Genomic DNA, 16,919 nt, shown 5'->3' with positions numbered 1-16,919 from the left:
TGCTGGAATATACGTCCTTCGTCTACATGCTTCACCTTGCCAACAAAACAGCGTCGAGCTCGCTTACTTTTGCTGTCAATACGAGGTATCAGAGGACGTTCCCTAGCTGGCCTCCCAGCGACCGCTACCTTGCCGGGTGGAAGCGGTGGCGTCGCACAAGCCCAGACCCACGACCCCACACCAGGGGGCACACGTTATGATAATGATTCTCATGATATAATAAACTAAAGTTATAAAAAAAAAACGTTAACATACCTTCATATTACTTCCCGGATAGATTACAATAGAACAAAGCAAAATGGACTTCAAGCTAAAGTATGTTTTGTCACTATCACACTTTACAAAATTTGGGATTGACAAGGAGATAAAACATACTTTACCTTAAAGTATGCTTTATCTTTTAATAACAGGGTTAATCTTATTACGCATCGGTATATTATTTCCATGAAAATTGTTTCATAGGAAATTCAGGACTAAACATGATTTTATTTAAATATGTATGTTTAATGGTATGACAATAGGCTGCGAAGTGGAGACGAAAATGTAGGAAAGTGGACCCTCAGCTCCGACACTTAACGGGTGGGAAGAAACCGGAAAGCCGCTCGAATGAGAGAGAGTCCAAACGGACATGTACTGTCAAAGGCTAACAAATACCATGCATTCCGTCTAATCATCAAACTTAGTGTCTGTAATATTATCAAAGAAAGATGTATAACGTATTAAAGTAACAACTAGCCTCCTTGAGCTACCGAGACAGAAATAGTGGCTCCTGGCATGAGCTCACTCGGTGAAATATTTTGGGTGAGTTCCTTCACCCGACCGTGGGTGGCTGCGCGCGCGCAAAAACTTGACACTCGCTCATCGGCTAGTCTGCATTTATTTTGGTAGGATTGGTACACAGCCTGTGTTGTTATGCAAAGGATTTTGTTAACACTTTCGTCATTTAGTTATTATTGTAGTAATTAAAATGACATCGATTATACGAAGATTGTAGTTAGACTTAAACTATGCTCTTTATACCTATGAACGTATTTTTAAAATTCACGGGACTTTTGAAAACTTTGAAATTTCATAAATTATTTAGGAAACGTATTTTAATAATTAATCACTCCATAATCTGCGATTTTGGTGTATCCAACCTCGTCGCTTCGACGACGCTGACAACCATACAATACACCCTAATTTAACCTTTTTTTTTGTGGCGTGATATGTTTATTTTGGCTTCAGCTTGTTTTACGTGTACTCCGTGATTTTGTTCACTACAGACAGAGTACAACAACCCCAAAAATTGTATCACGTCTCTGTCATACGAAATCAGCACTGGAGTGCTTCAAATTTAAGAAAAAAAAAACTGTGGGGCAACTTTAATCAGGCTCGGCGTACTTACTGCGGGGTTTCAACGAAAATCATATCAAAATTCCTTCGAAGGAGGTCGAAAAACATGGAATGAAAATGGTCGGAGTCTACTTGGAGTTTCTCAAAGCGACAGGTACCAGTTTTGGGGTCAATAACCGGAGCGTTTCGACAGTGCGAATAAGTATAGGTATGTAGGTAGATGCGCGGACGCGAGATTTTCTGTGCGCTAATGTTAGATGAGAGATATCCAATCATATTGGGATGCAGTTTTTTAGATATCTATATTTCACTAATTTAATATTGCTTGCTTTTTTCCATTTTTTTTTGGTGTGATACAAGCGTAATTTAAAAATATAAAAGATGTCACGCGCACGAAAATCGAATGAAATCAGTTAAAAAAAAAAAACAATAGTGTTACCAGCCAGCTTTTACAATATGCTGCTACCGATACTGTTCAGCTAGACTTTGAATGGCCAGACAATTTTGTATTTTCACTTAGTTATTCTTCGAGGGAACCGTTGAAAATTGATACCCTTGATATTTTAGCCGATGAATCACGATACTAATGGGCCGTTTTTGTGAACTCGTTAAAGAAAATTTCAAAGCATACTATATACATTTTTGGCTGGATTTATGAAACAGATCAAAGATGGCCTGCGGTTTTGGTTCGGTAGGTGAATAGGCCTATTTTAGCTCAGTATCTACCTACACAACATTTTTTGTTTAATTCTTATTTTTAGTAGGTAGTGAGTGAAAAACAACTTTCATTTCGGACCGATAATACCCGATAATTTTTTTATGAATATTGTTTGAGAACATCTTGTATGCGTCTTTTGAATATAATATATCCTCGATCGCGCGTATCTAGGAAATATGCCCAGAATGCTGCCAGCATTTATCCGCTGAACTGCCAGACTTATACTATACGCCGAGCAAAGAAAGCACCCGCTTTTGGATCTCTATTTGTCTCGATAAGACGCGTTGAGATTTCCGCCAAAAAATTATTTGCATCGGGCCCAGCTTCCCATCGTTTCCATTGTGAAAGGTACAAAATTGTACATGTCAGCCAGAACCGCGAAATTACCTCTTTTTATTTTATTAACAAGATAAAACCTTATTTCGACAACGCAATAAATACCGTCATAACTTGATATTTCCAGCGTTCATTTGAAAAATACACACACACTCTTGATACGGAATTGAGCCAATAGGTGCGCTATTCTCAATTGTAACAATTCAAAACAACACATTGGCAAAATCTAAGAGATCTTTACCGGACAAAAAGTCGCGTATCCTTCGGACATGAAAAGATTTTCATAGCGAGTGTAAGAAATAGCGACAGGGTAGATGACAAGTTCAGAATATTGTAAAAAATATGTATATACTGAATTAAATAGTCACATTTAAGATGATTGTGATGATTAATAAACTGTAAAAAATTGGCTAGATCATTATACAAAGAAAGTCTAGAAATAAATAGAAGACTGTTGTTAAATTACTGATGACGTCAGTCGTTTTAGTGTCATATGTAGTATGGAGCATTTGGACTAGTTCAAAATTGTGTGAAATTATTTTTGTCATATCTTTGAGAGCATTGTCATTATCACAGTATTTTTTTCACTGGTGTTTCTAATAATGTAACTATCGAATAGCCAACAAAATAGAAAAAGTCATCTTTAGCGCATTCATGAAATTGCAGTCAAGTTTAGCGCACGTACATTCACGCGGGTCCAAACGAGACAGGCATCGTTTGGGTACTAATTTTGACGGAGGTCCGAGCCCCGTACCTGTTGTGGACGATGTGTAATTTGCAAACAAAACGCCAACATTATCTTATTTGGCCATTTTTGCCCCGGGGACATTATCAAGTTTGAATCTTTTTATGAACTACCTAAAATAAAGATTGTTTTATTAATAATGTCAGTTTAATTTTATTAAGACTGACGCGAGACATTATTAATGAAAAATGCGTGTGATTATCAGAAGTGTGACTAAAACTATAGTCGAGTTTTTTGTTGATAATGATTCGACAGTTTTTTTTTTAATAAATGGACAACACTCAACGGCCCACATTAAGCACTAAACTTGTATCGCGCCTACGATGGACACAGGCAGAAACAGGCACAACACACCCAGAACCGCAGACAAATATTTATGATAACAGGTACAAATATTTGTCCGCGCTGAGAATCGAACCCAGGACCTTTTATGCCACGGTGGCCGTAGTTTAGATGCATGGCAGTGTCTTACTAAATTTCGGCAACGAACGAATCTATCAATAATAAGAATTATATAGATTACATATACCGTAATAAGTAATTTTTTAATTATTTTTCCTTTTACATACTTAAAAACATTACAAATCATGTGTGACTAAGTTGATCAATAAATTAAATTTAATCGAAATGAAATCTAACACACTAATTAGTCGATACGGTGAATGTATTACTTATTTTAGTGAAGCAATTAATGTAAATAATCGTACGATAAAAGTTAAAACTTATTGAACCATATTTTACGCCGATACATTTTCGAAATTCAAAATTCAAAAATTCAAATCATTTATTTAGAAATTAGACAATTTTTATATTTATAGTTATTTCTCACAAGCCAGTTTGTAACTGGCATTCGAGTTTCGAAACTTAGAAAAAGTTATTAATTGTCAATAAAGAAGTATACGTAGTTAGGTAACGATTAACATTTGCTATAAGTAAATTACGTGTACTTAACCTAATCGTAACTATCCTAACTAATATTATAAATGCGAAAGTAAGTTTGTTAGTTTCTTCACTCTTTATATATTCAACCAATTTTCCATACAAATATGTTTGAAGTACGGAGGAAGGACATACACATATGTACCTGTGATTCCGAAAAAAAAAACTGCTCCTGTGGGAAAATCACGCGGGCGAAGCCGCGGGCAAAAGTTAGATGTTACGTGGAAAAAACGACATCAAAAAAGTATTTGGAAATACACAAAAAACAACGCGAAAACTGTCAGATTCAACATTTCATCTTGTTCGACAAACGAATTACAACCTTATCTTCAACAGTAGAAGGTTTTAAATAAGCAAAACATGATTTTAAATTTTCAATAAGTTCAAAGAACTTCAAACCCACATCAATATATCTTGTTTTAATTTCTTTTTTGTTACGCATTTCTTATTGATCAAATAGCCCATTATTTGAAGAACTAACACTGGCCACTCAGATCAATGTGTTTATAGCACAGATTATAAAAAGAAGAGAAAAAATCACGGTATATATCGGTCCATGTGATAATTTTTGATTGACAATCATTAAAAGACGTGATTGTGCGCAACTCACACGTTTTATTTGATTTTTAAATGCTTTTGATCAACATTTCTGGGCCGAAGCGGATGTAATTTATCATTGAGCTTATTTAATTACTTGATAACATCGATTATATTAGAAAAAATATATAAAATAGGCCAGGATAATGACATTAAGATTTGTCAAATAGTTTGACAAATTCTTGGAGCAAAACTGAACCGCCGTGGTCAAAACATTAAGGAGAAACTTCTAAACGAAATAGTAACAAAATTTAACGACCGAGGTTTAGTTGCGATCCAGCTAAAGTTATAAGCGCGAGGGCTTGTCATTGCGCTTACCAGTTCGTGGCCGCCATTTGCTTTTGCAACTTTTCCTTCCATCGCATTTCAAGCATCACTTCTCTGCGTTATGCATGAAAATGTAACACAAAATAAACTCTAATGGCAAATATATACAAGTTCATAACAGCGAGTCAATAGCCGGGCGTGTAAACAAATCCATGACGTCACTATGCACGCCCACCGATCAGAAGTATAACTTTCAGTGCTTCGTTCACATTTCACTATGCGCGGGCGCACCTACGTCTTAACCGCGACGTTCACTAAACCCTTTTTATTCATTACAGTGACGTCATATTTGGACTTTTGTATTTAGTCCTATAGAATATACTTCCTCGTACAATTAAACCTTACAATTTTGTAGATTCGTCTGTGATTTCAAAACTGCCTGAAGTCGGCCCTCCTTGAGAAAGTTATAAAGCTTTCTACAATAATTGGTCTTCAGTCTGCGTCGATCTCAACCCACGGCCAGACCGGTCGTCTTGGAAAGCGTTTTATTCCGGGCTTCGACAATGATACGTAGGCGAGCTGCTCTCTCCGGCACATTGTTGCCCGATATAACGCATTGACAGGAGAAAAAAGATTGGAAATGCTCGATAGGTTGCCCGATGAGAATAGATAGATATCATTTCCTTGAAAAAAAGTCTGCATAGACGACCGTCTGCCATTTGATAGACAGAGAAGGAGATTAACCATTGAAATATAGCATGATCTTGCTTATAGATAGCTAGTTGATGCCCGCGTTAGCCTATGCTCGACCTCGGATGAAAATTTTGGGGAAAGGTTATCAGATTGAATATTGAGTTGCCAGATTCCATCCGAACAAACTTAGCTTCATCCCTACACATATATTGCAAGTTAAGTAAAAGTTTGTTATAAAAGTAAAAAAAAAAACTTCTATATTCAGTAAGCCTAGGAAATCGGACATTGGAATTTCCCTCACGATATTGTCTAACAACCGGTCCTGACCTCAAAATCTTTAATTGCTATACTAGAAGAAATTTCCGGAAGACATTACTCTAAATGACACTGAAAAGGCGAGTATAATAAGCTTAGAAAAAACGACACATTTTTAATTTGTATGAACAGTTCTTCAAAAAGGGCGGAAAAGATTTAATCAGGGTCGTCAATTTAAAAAAAGGAAGTACTTAGTTTAAAAGTATTTTTTTTGGCGTCAATAAATGTATATAAATAATTCTTCCAATATTAATTTTGAATTTATTATAATTTTGCAATGCGCGTGTTAGCACTAGAGTTGTAGTTGTCCATAGTCTGCGGTGACCACTTCCCATCAGGTGGGTCGCATGTACTGCACACGCATAGAAGTATTTTTATTTAAATCAGAAAAAGAGTAAAAAATGTTTGCACTGGAAAAAGCATATGGTTTATGAGTCACTGAGCCATCGCAAACCATCGACTTGACTAAATGCATAACTTGATAAATTCTAGACCAATAACTGTACTATAAAGAAGACAACTCCGTCATGCGTCAGATCCCAATGTATCTATGTCAGAATCTCTATTCTCTATGGTATTCTATGAACACGGACAAAACACATTGTTTTCGACGAGCATCGATCTAAAATCGAGCAATTAGACCATTCGATGGACACGCACGATTAGACGAATATTTCAAATTCATTCACTGGTGCTGTATGTAGATGCTGAGGCTACTGGAAGTGACTCGATATGATATTTAAATCATATAACCTATAGATATAATATACATCGATAGTAAATAAACGTTTTATATATCTATCCATACTGTGCTTTGAAAACGATTGCAGCGAGGCGGCATTTTTTTATTATTTATTTTTTTATTAATTATTTTAGTGGGCGTCATGAAATTTTCAGGTTTTTAAAGCACTCCTTAACTAATTCCTCGAAGCGCACCTTTTAATAGATCGAAGCGCACCTTATAATTTCTCCGAGTGCACTTTTTAGTTGCACGAAGCGCAATTTTTAGTTTTTTGATAAAAGGTGCGTGCTTCGAGGTGAAGTTAAAAGTGCGCTTTGATACCTAGAAATTTTTGCTATCAAAATAGTACACAATTTCAATAAATCTGACTTCTCGGAACCATGCATGAATTTTCACTAATCTATGGGCTACTAATCTATAGATAATGTTAATTTTATCAATATTGTTAGTCTCCGTCCACGAATTTACCTTGCGAATTCTTAACATGGTTCTTTGTGGTTTAATAAAGAACTAGAAATCCTTTGAAATTAGTTTTTAAAGAAAGTGATTCTCAGCTAGAGCTTTATTAACCCCTTCAATTACAAACTAAGCCTTAGTCTTAGACGATCCCTTCGCAGGGGACTTGGAGAACTTTTTTGTCCAAAAACTCATCAGTAGACAGGGGATTTCTGATCAAAACATAATTTTTTAATGGATTTCGATTTCGTTTTCATCCTCAAAATTAAGATTCAAAGCAAGAGCTTAGTGTTACAGTTGGAGGGGTGAAAGTTTGTATGAAAATCGCGTTTGCTTCAAATTCACGCGAGCGAAAGCTAATCATTAATAAAAGAAAGTGAATATCTGATTATAGTCCAAGGCCCGTTCCGCCAACATCGTTTATTTAGACTACGTGCCACTTTATTTCTTGATAGGTTGACGAAGGGCCAACGCTTCCTGTTTTACAAATGTTGCCAAAACGCGTTCCTAGACGACAGGGAGACGACCGCTCGTGACACTTGATGATGTCATTCCATCCACTCAAATATTATAAATGCGTTTGTCTGTCTATGGCCAATAGTAGAATGGGGCCAATTCGTCTCCCGTGGATTCTGTACGAAGCGACTAAGGAATATGATACCTTAACAACTGGTTTTCATAAGGTTTATTTTTTAAACAAACTCTGGGTTTCCAGGCATCACAGCCGATGGTAATTACATTGTAATATTGTAATGATAAAAAACTTCCAAATTTACTTGCACTTTGATGACATCAATTCGAAGCACATAGGTTGGTAAAAGATGGCCATTTTGCAAATTAGTCCTATCGCGAATTAGTCCTTTTGAGAATTATTTTACCATTTCGCGAATTAAATAGTTATTTTTTTCGACTACGGCGCCATTTTGAGAATTAGGCTTTTTGCGAGTAACGTGTCTAACCTGTGGTTACCGCGAGTTAGCAACAGACATAACCTATTATATATCTGTTAGAACTATGACACCAAAAGCAACTCATAGACAATGAAAAATATTGAGATTTATATGTAGCGATGCTCGACTCGTGTCAGTCAGCCTTGATTCTAAATATAGCATATCATTTTAAGTCTTTTTATACATAGTATAGCAATAAACTGATAAAGTATTGGGCAAGTCATAGGCTTGTTACCGAGGGCGATAAACATTAAAATAAATATTTAAGCAAGTTTTTGTGTGTTATGTTCTCATGTTGATTAAATATAATTTTGTGATTTTTTTTTGCTCATGTGCTCCAAAACAAATAACTTTTTAACCCTGTATCGAATGACGAGGGTGTTATATTACCTTAAATTTTCTGTTATACACAATTCCTACAGAAGCCAACCCTCAGACGAACAGTAAATAAATATATTAGGACAAATCACACAGATTGAGCTAGCCCCAAAGTAAGTTCGAGACTTGTGTTATGGGATACTAACTCAACGATACTATATTTTATAACAAATACATATATAGATAAGCATCCAAGACCCGGGCCAATCAGAAAAAGATCATTTTCCATCATGACACGGGATCGAACCCAGGACCTCTCGGTTCAGACAGAGGCGCCTTCACCACTGCGCCACCGAGGTCGTCAACAGTTTAGTCTAATAAGATAAAATTGTCAACCTCGACCCTTCATTCGTTATTTTTGTCGCGGATCCAATCGCTCCGAAAGGATTAGAGTTTATACAGAGTGATCCTATCCAATTTCTTCCAAACAACTCGTGTGTGTGTGAGCACGTTTTTGACCATAAACTATATTAGTAAACAAGACAGATGTATTAGTGATGTTGCACGATTGATTTACGCACTTAAACAATCATAATCATTATGCAGGTTCGTTTATCACAAGGGATTAAAAAATGGATCGTTACCAAACCTTGTTAGATTGTGTCCGTAATCTAATGAGAACCCAACAATGCAGTTTCCTAGAAACATTCAACTTTTCAGAAATCAAAATGACAACACAATGTTCCATAATGTTTGCTATATGAAAGAATTTTTTTGAGAAAATTACCTATTAATCTACCTTATTATATACAAAATACATTGATTATATACTAAGCTTTCATTCACTCACTAGCTAAGAAGCCTGGGAAAACGTTCACCACCAACTGTCAGAATTCGTGCACCAACTTGTCACGCTTTTTCAGCTAATATCAGCGGTCTAGTAGCTTAGTGCTTCCATTGTCTAAGATTACAACATTAGATGGCCATTGCTTTCTCTTTTTCCCCCTATTTTCCGACCATGTACCTTTTCTCCCATAAATTACAGCAATACAAGACCCACTTGGCTTTCCAATCGGATACACGCACCGAGTTCATATTATTTATTTATAGGGTTACAGGGGTGTGTATCCGAAACGCGCGGTTTACGATCCTCGCGTGTTGGCGGCCATTATCATCGATTTTGATCGCAGTTGACATTTTAAGCCACATTTTTATACGGATCGGCAGCATCGAGGTGCATTAACAACTAATCTGTCAATTTATGATAAAAAAATAAGACGTGTAGTATTTTCTTAATTATTCCTTTCAGCGGTAAATTAAAACAAATATAAATTGGTTTTGAAGAGTCATTTCTTAAACATACTTATTAATAACAAACAATAGAGAGAAATATACAAAAACTAAGATAATATTAAAGGCACAAGGCGGACTTACCGCTAAAGCAACTAATAACAACCGGGCTCCGCTTAAATAATTGTTTCAATTTTAAATTGACATTGTCAAAATCACTGAATCCATTATTAATGAAATATACGGGACACAACAATCATACGTTTTATTGTATGTATGTGTAGTACGATCGTGTGAATTTCTCAGTTCATAACAGTTTTTGTTTCAGTCAGTCAATTCATTCATTTATCAGAAACTCAACTAGAATGTGTGATAAAATAAATATGTCTAAAAGACTATTTAGTTCAAATTTCATTTAGTTCTATTAGCGTCCAAACATTGTTGCATAAAGAAAATGTTCCTCATATCCAATTAATTTGTTTTGACGTATCTAGGCGAAATAATATCCAGTACATTTTAACAGTCTTCAATCCGGTTTGTATGAGTCAGCGTATGATCGATGGGTGTGAATCAGGTTGTCTGCGGCTTTCATTCACCACGAGTGGGCTTACAATCGGACTTTTGGGGTTCCGCACTTGAGAAAGAAACCCCTTTATGGTCCACGGATTGCCTGCAGCTCCGCCCGTGGCAACAAGCCTAATTTACTATCAAGCTCTCACCTCAATCCAGTGTTCCGTTTTGACGTAAATAATGAACAAAAAAAGACACTTTCACATTTGATATATTCTGGATTTCATCAAATCCCTTTCCTCTAATATCGCCTTTGATTGATAAACATAACATCATGTTACAACGGATATTATAAATGCGAAAGTAAGTTTTTGTTTGTTACCTCCTCACGCATTATCTACTAGACTGATTGTTATTAAATTTGGTACACGGGTAGAAAATAACCTGGAATAACACATAGGGTACTTTTTATCCCGAAATTCCCACGAGAGCGAAGCCCCGGGGTGCGGCTAGTCTTTGATAAACTACTTTAGTGCAAACAGTAAAATTTTGTGGAAAATTGCATAAATAGTAGAGGGAAAATGGTTGACAATTTGATTGATATAACACGACACCAAAAATAAACTCGAACAGAATAACCACCATTCACCACCTTATAAGAGTAGAGCGATAGCCAAAAACGCCAATACTTTTTCAAAAGCAAAGAACCGTGGTGAAATCCCGCCGATGAATTAAAATTGAAATTTCTTTATTTGTATAAAAATAGTTATTTAATAAAATATAGATATAATACACTTACACACATTAGATTATAACGGAACTCTCGGTGCGCAAGTACGATTCACACTTGGCCGATTGAAAAAAAAAAAAACACACACACGTTATGTCGTTTCAATGTAAATTCTGGGCGTGTGCGATTTTGAATAGTTCTAGAGCACAATTACTGCGAAGTCGTTTATGTGTAGTGTAATACTAAAAATATAACATACCGTTAATTTCATTATGGCTCGTGAACATAAATTATTTAAATTGGTCATATTTTGTATGTAAATCAAATAGAAAAAGCATGGGTGATCTACTTAATAGCCATATAATAGGTATGATAAGTATATATTATGAAAATATATTGACATGGTAAAATTTAAGTTGACTAGTTTGTATATGATGGCGCGTTCTTCTTCGTCTGCGCTTTGGAAGTCGGCGGTGGACACAGTTTAAGTAATTTTTTAACGTCACATAAGCGATGTATATCATCCCAAATTTAATGAGGCATTTTGAATGTTTAAATATTATTGAATTTGAGACGGGAATCGAATCATAAGTCAAAAGTTTTTGGGTTTGTCAAAAGGACGCTAAAATGGAAGTTAAATCTATCAGGGATTGGTCAAAGCCAAAGAAGAGATGGATAGGTTGCGTAGAAGAATGTATGAATAGGAAGAGGGTCTATTAAAATGGCAAACGAAAGAGTCAAATGGAAGGAGTTAACATACTGTGCCGATCCCACATGAATGGGGAAAAGGTCAAGCAGAAGAAGCAGATGGGGAAAAAGTCATGTCAAATGTCTTTAGATGACTCGATTAAATCTGAAATAAGGACCACACGGGAAAGTGAAGTGAAGAAGGTGAAGTGGCGAAGTGATTTCCGCAATGGCCCACGCGACAAGAATGAGAGAAGAATTTGTGCCGTCTCAAACAATAGAGATTCGAATCAAATTGATATACAAAATGACGACGTAGGAGTTTTACTCTCGGTAAAAAGTTGTAATACATGTATAAACCAATATGATTGAAATACTTTCTAACACCCAAAAACTTTCATTATCACCTAACCTTGTGCCTTAATGCTAATGAAAGAATAAGAATCGAGTGAGTTAGCCGAGTGGTCGAGTCGAGAGGTCGTATATTTACTCATAAATTTATATCTATTAAACATACTCCTATGCTACACTATGATATAAAGATCTAGATATGTATAATAAATAATAAATAAATAAATATATTAGGACAAATCACACAGATTGAGCTAGCCACAAAGTAAGTTCGAGACTTGTGTTATGGGATACTAACTCAACGATACTATATTTTATATCAAATACATATATAGATAAACATCCAAGACCCGAATCAGTAAGAAAAAGATCATTTTCCATCATGACCCGACCGGGGATCGAACCCAGGACCTCTCGGTTCAGAGGCAAGAACTTTACCACTGCCCCACCGAGGTCGTCAAATGTATGCATCAATAACTTTAATTTTCTGTGACTGTAGAGTCATAGACAAAGATGGCCTAGACTATATCAATACCAATCATAGCTTTTGAGATATAATATTTAAATATTTCCATATTAGGAGCTGTAGACGCCCTAGCACCATAGTGTGCTGGTCTATTGTTACGTCAACCCATTTAAAGAATAAAATGATTAAACTCATCCGCACATAGTAACTTGTCTTGATAATCTCCACAGCACATAAACCTAGGCAAACTCACTGCAAATTTGTCTTTATTACGACCGCATTAAGGTCCATATAAGGTTACTTTACATGTGGTTGACTGTGTACCTCAGTCGTGACATGTCACATTGGAAACTTCGAAGTGATAAAAAGTAACGTTGATTTGTAGAATACACAGGGCAAAGTAGTGTAGTCCACAGGGTTGCCATTACTGGATTATATTTGTTCATCTTTTTCCAATTTCTCGAATAATGAGATATTTATTTTATTATATTATATATTTTTCTTCGTGGATTTTTCTTATTTACAAATATATATTCAATTTTTTTAGGAAGTAGATTAAATTTGATTACAAACAGGACAGGTAATAATTAAAAAAAAAAACTTGTAGAACCTGGATTCGTGAGTAATAAGTTGATTCCGATTGAAAGTCGGGCTGAGCCATCGAGATATTATAGTTCAATGTACTGTGAGCTTAGCTTTTTAATTCTTGATTGAAAACGAATATAGAGGCCATAAAAATAATATAAATACCTACTATAAATAATGTTTCTATGATTGTGAATTTGACTAGAGTCTTCTAGTCGCATTTGACTCGCTCTTAAAATTCCCAAAACATTATTTTCAATTTTCGAAGTTTGGCTGGCAACCCTAAGTAACGATGTATGATGAAGTTTGACTGGCAACCCTAAGTTTCGAAGTTTGGCTGGCAACCCTAAGTAATTAAAAGTGGTATTTGGGTTGAATTATAATTTGCAAAATTGTGAACAATATCAATATTTTATCATAGATATTAAATCAATTTAAACTATATCCTCAAATTTAATGTTTATTTGTTGCCAATTCACGCTTTATTTAATCAATGAAACTCATTTCATCCCCGACAAAGGAATTATATCCGTCGAACATTCTTACGAGTGAAGCCGAGGGAAAACTAGTAGATGAGTTTTGATGAGTTCACGGCTTGGGTTCAGCCTAAAAAGTAACCTAAAATTTTTTAAAGATTCGGCTGTCATTTTACAACCAGCATTATCTGCTTAGTACGTACACATAGTTGTGTATGTCATCAAATGAAGGAAATGAATTGGTCCTATATATATAACAAGCAGCCCGCCCGAGCTTCCCTCGGGTAAAACCATAATAAAACTTTCACAGAAATCATCCTATAAACAGATTTAAGTCAAAATAATTGTAGTTCAAACCATCAACAGTAACAACGTGAATGCAATGGTGCTTACCGCTGAGCTGTCTACTCATATCTTTAGTTGACGAAATTTTGAATGGGATTATTCGTTATTTCTTTTCATCCTCATTTAACTAACCTAAAAGTCAAATTTAAAAAAATCCTGAAATACGGGTTTCATTATTTATGTTGCATAACCTTTGTGCCAAGTAGATCAGTAAAGATTTTCGTTATTTTTTCATACAAACATTACCCCCAATTCTACAGGTTCTACAGTTTTTACCCTTATTATTACTTTAGGGGTCGAATTTTGAAAATTTCATTCTTATCTGAGCACTACGTAATTACCTAAAGCTACTGCAACAAATTGCGCGTTTATAGCTTCTATAGTTTAGGCTGGGCGTTGATTAATAAAAAACGCTTGTTCTTTTATATATATATAGATACGACGTTCCTCCACCATTTTAGCAAGCACCCCATAGTAAATTAGCCAAAAAGTTGACTTCGACAAGCGCGACTGACTCTATCCTCATTTTAGCAACCCTATTCCCTGGAGGTGAAGTGTCACTCTTTGCGACACCGAGACCAACGGGGTCATTGACCCGCTACATGCCGCTGCATCGACCAACACCTATACATTTATTATTACTTCCCTTAACTGAACTGGTACAGTCAACTAGTGCTGCAAAACTATCGATAGTTGATCACGATAATTTATTAAGTCACGATAACAGCATGCCATCGATAAAACCACAGTTTTCCATACTAGGTGTCGACGAAAGGTAAAACTACTTACGATGTCGCTATATATCGATATTGTCGATAGTATTTATTTATATTTGGCTCGCTATATGGCTGAAAAACACAAGAACTTAATTATACCTTAAACTATGAAAGAAGTCGCCAGCCTTCTTTGAGCGATCACAGAATACACATTTGTCCTGTTCTCAGTTCTGTATATTTCATCCATTTATACAATTTTACCTTAAGTTAATAGAAATTGATAGAATACATATATATTATACAATACAATACAAAATATCTAACATCAACAGTACAAAAGAATAAAACAAAGTATACATATGGACCAATGGTGGGCTTATTGATACATAACCTCTTGCAACCTTTGTGTATGGAGAGAGGATGACAGAAGACGGTGGGCGTAGTATATATTTCATAATTATTATCGACCATTATTATTCTTTTTATATTAGCCTCGATTATCGATAGTTTTTGCAACACTAATATCAAGTTACCCGACCTGGAATTTTATACGAATTGTTGTAGATAATAGAGTCGAATTTGCAATAAGAGTAGTTTTATGTGATAGATGTGATGTGATGATGTGTTCAATTATCTAATAGGTAATAAAATTAAACTGACAAGTAGAATTTCGTTCGTCTAATATGCATACCAAATACAATCGTAATTATTTAACTCGGGTTTTCTTCGTGTTAATGATAATTGAATTAAACTACTTACCCGCTTTAAACCTTACCTTATTATTTGTATTAACACAAACGTGTGGTTTCCGCGCTAACAAAAGGACCACTCTATATCCTACTGCAGATGTCATAAAAGGCGACTAAGGGATACAATTAGTCTTGACAGCAGCAGCTGACAGCATTCTTAAAGATTATTTTTTTACACAGGCTTCAAGGCTTCTTAGATTGAGATGAAAAGAGATCACGCGAGGTTGAGAAAGAGAGAGAATTAAATAAAAATATTGTAGGCGAAACCGTAGCATATAGCTAGAGCAAGTTACATTTGAGGACCAAATAGGATCACATTTCTTACAAAACATTTAAATACAAAACAAATACTCATGCCGAATAAATAAATAAATAATTAGTACTTCAGTTGCACCTCTGACTTTCAAGTAGCTCATTATACAAGTATTATATAAATGTTACATTTAAGCTGTAAACAGATCTAGTCTTAAGGACCCCAGACAACACCGCGAGGCATGACAATGTCTTATGATTTTGCCAGTGGTTTCCAAACTGGGATTTTGAAATTGGTCACTTCATCCCGATTCTAGGTTTAGGTGAACCAGCTGTTGAGTGTTACTCCGAACGCAGCAAAAAGTGGCTTATGTCAACTTCCAGCTCTCAAACTATCTCCATATCAAAAATTACGTGAAAAAAAAAACAAACAATCACAGAAGATATATTATTTGTATCTGATCACTTTGAGAAAAGTAACAAAATGAAAACTTTAACATTTTGCACCTATACGTAGAAGCGAATAAATTTTACTCTATTTATCACTAACTAGATATTGCCTGGGGCTTCGCTCCCATGGGAATTTTAAGATATAACATAGTCTATAGCAATCTTGGATAATGTTCCTTTCCAATGGTGAAATAATTTTTGAAATCGGTTCGGTAGTTTAGCCTCTTTATAATAATATTATATATTTGATTGGTACGGGCAATTGCATGTTAATTAAACACTACATTTCGTGTACACTACACTGTCATAAGGACATGACAGTTGATGTGCTGTCGAATGTACACACAATAAAGACATTATAAATGCGTTCACAATTTTATTTTTCTTATCTCTTAATACAAGCGTAAGTGACAGTAAAACGTCGACAGTTTGAGAGGCTCAGACCTGTGGTCTAGACCACTTCAACTGACATATAGAGGGTGAAAGTAGATTATAGATTTGATCACATTTAATGTTTGATTTTACTAAGACAAATAACTCACAATATCCGCGTATGAGTCATACGTAGATATTATTCTATGGTCATAGGCACTGCTATATTGTCGCCCTGGGCTTCGTTCGTTAGTGTGAATTTCAGGAATATATTTAACCCGTGTCCCATATTAAGTCCTCCCCAAAAGCGTTGCAGTAGCACTTATAGATTTCGACAAACGTACGTCATTTCCATAAAAATGTTGAATTCAGGATTTCCTAAGTTATAATAGTCATAAAAATCCCTTAATGTTCCTTTACGACCTCCTTTATCGTGCCTACTCGGCCTAAATCAATTAAGGGTACTTCCATAATATTCAAATTTTCTTCATGCGTGCATGAACAAGTAAATTATTAAGTATACAGATGA

The sequence above is a fragment of the Plodia interpunctella genome, chromosome 10 (assembly GCF_027563975.2).
Source record: "Plodia interpunctella isolate USDA-ARS_2022_Savannah chromosome 10, ilPloInte3.2, whole genome shotgun sequence".
In the NCBI taxonomy this organism is placed as follows: Eukaryota; Metazoa; Arthropoda; class Insecta; order Lepidoptera; family Pyralidae; genus Plodia; species Plodia interpunctella.
Note: the sequence above shows the minus strand (reverse complement) of the source record.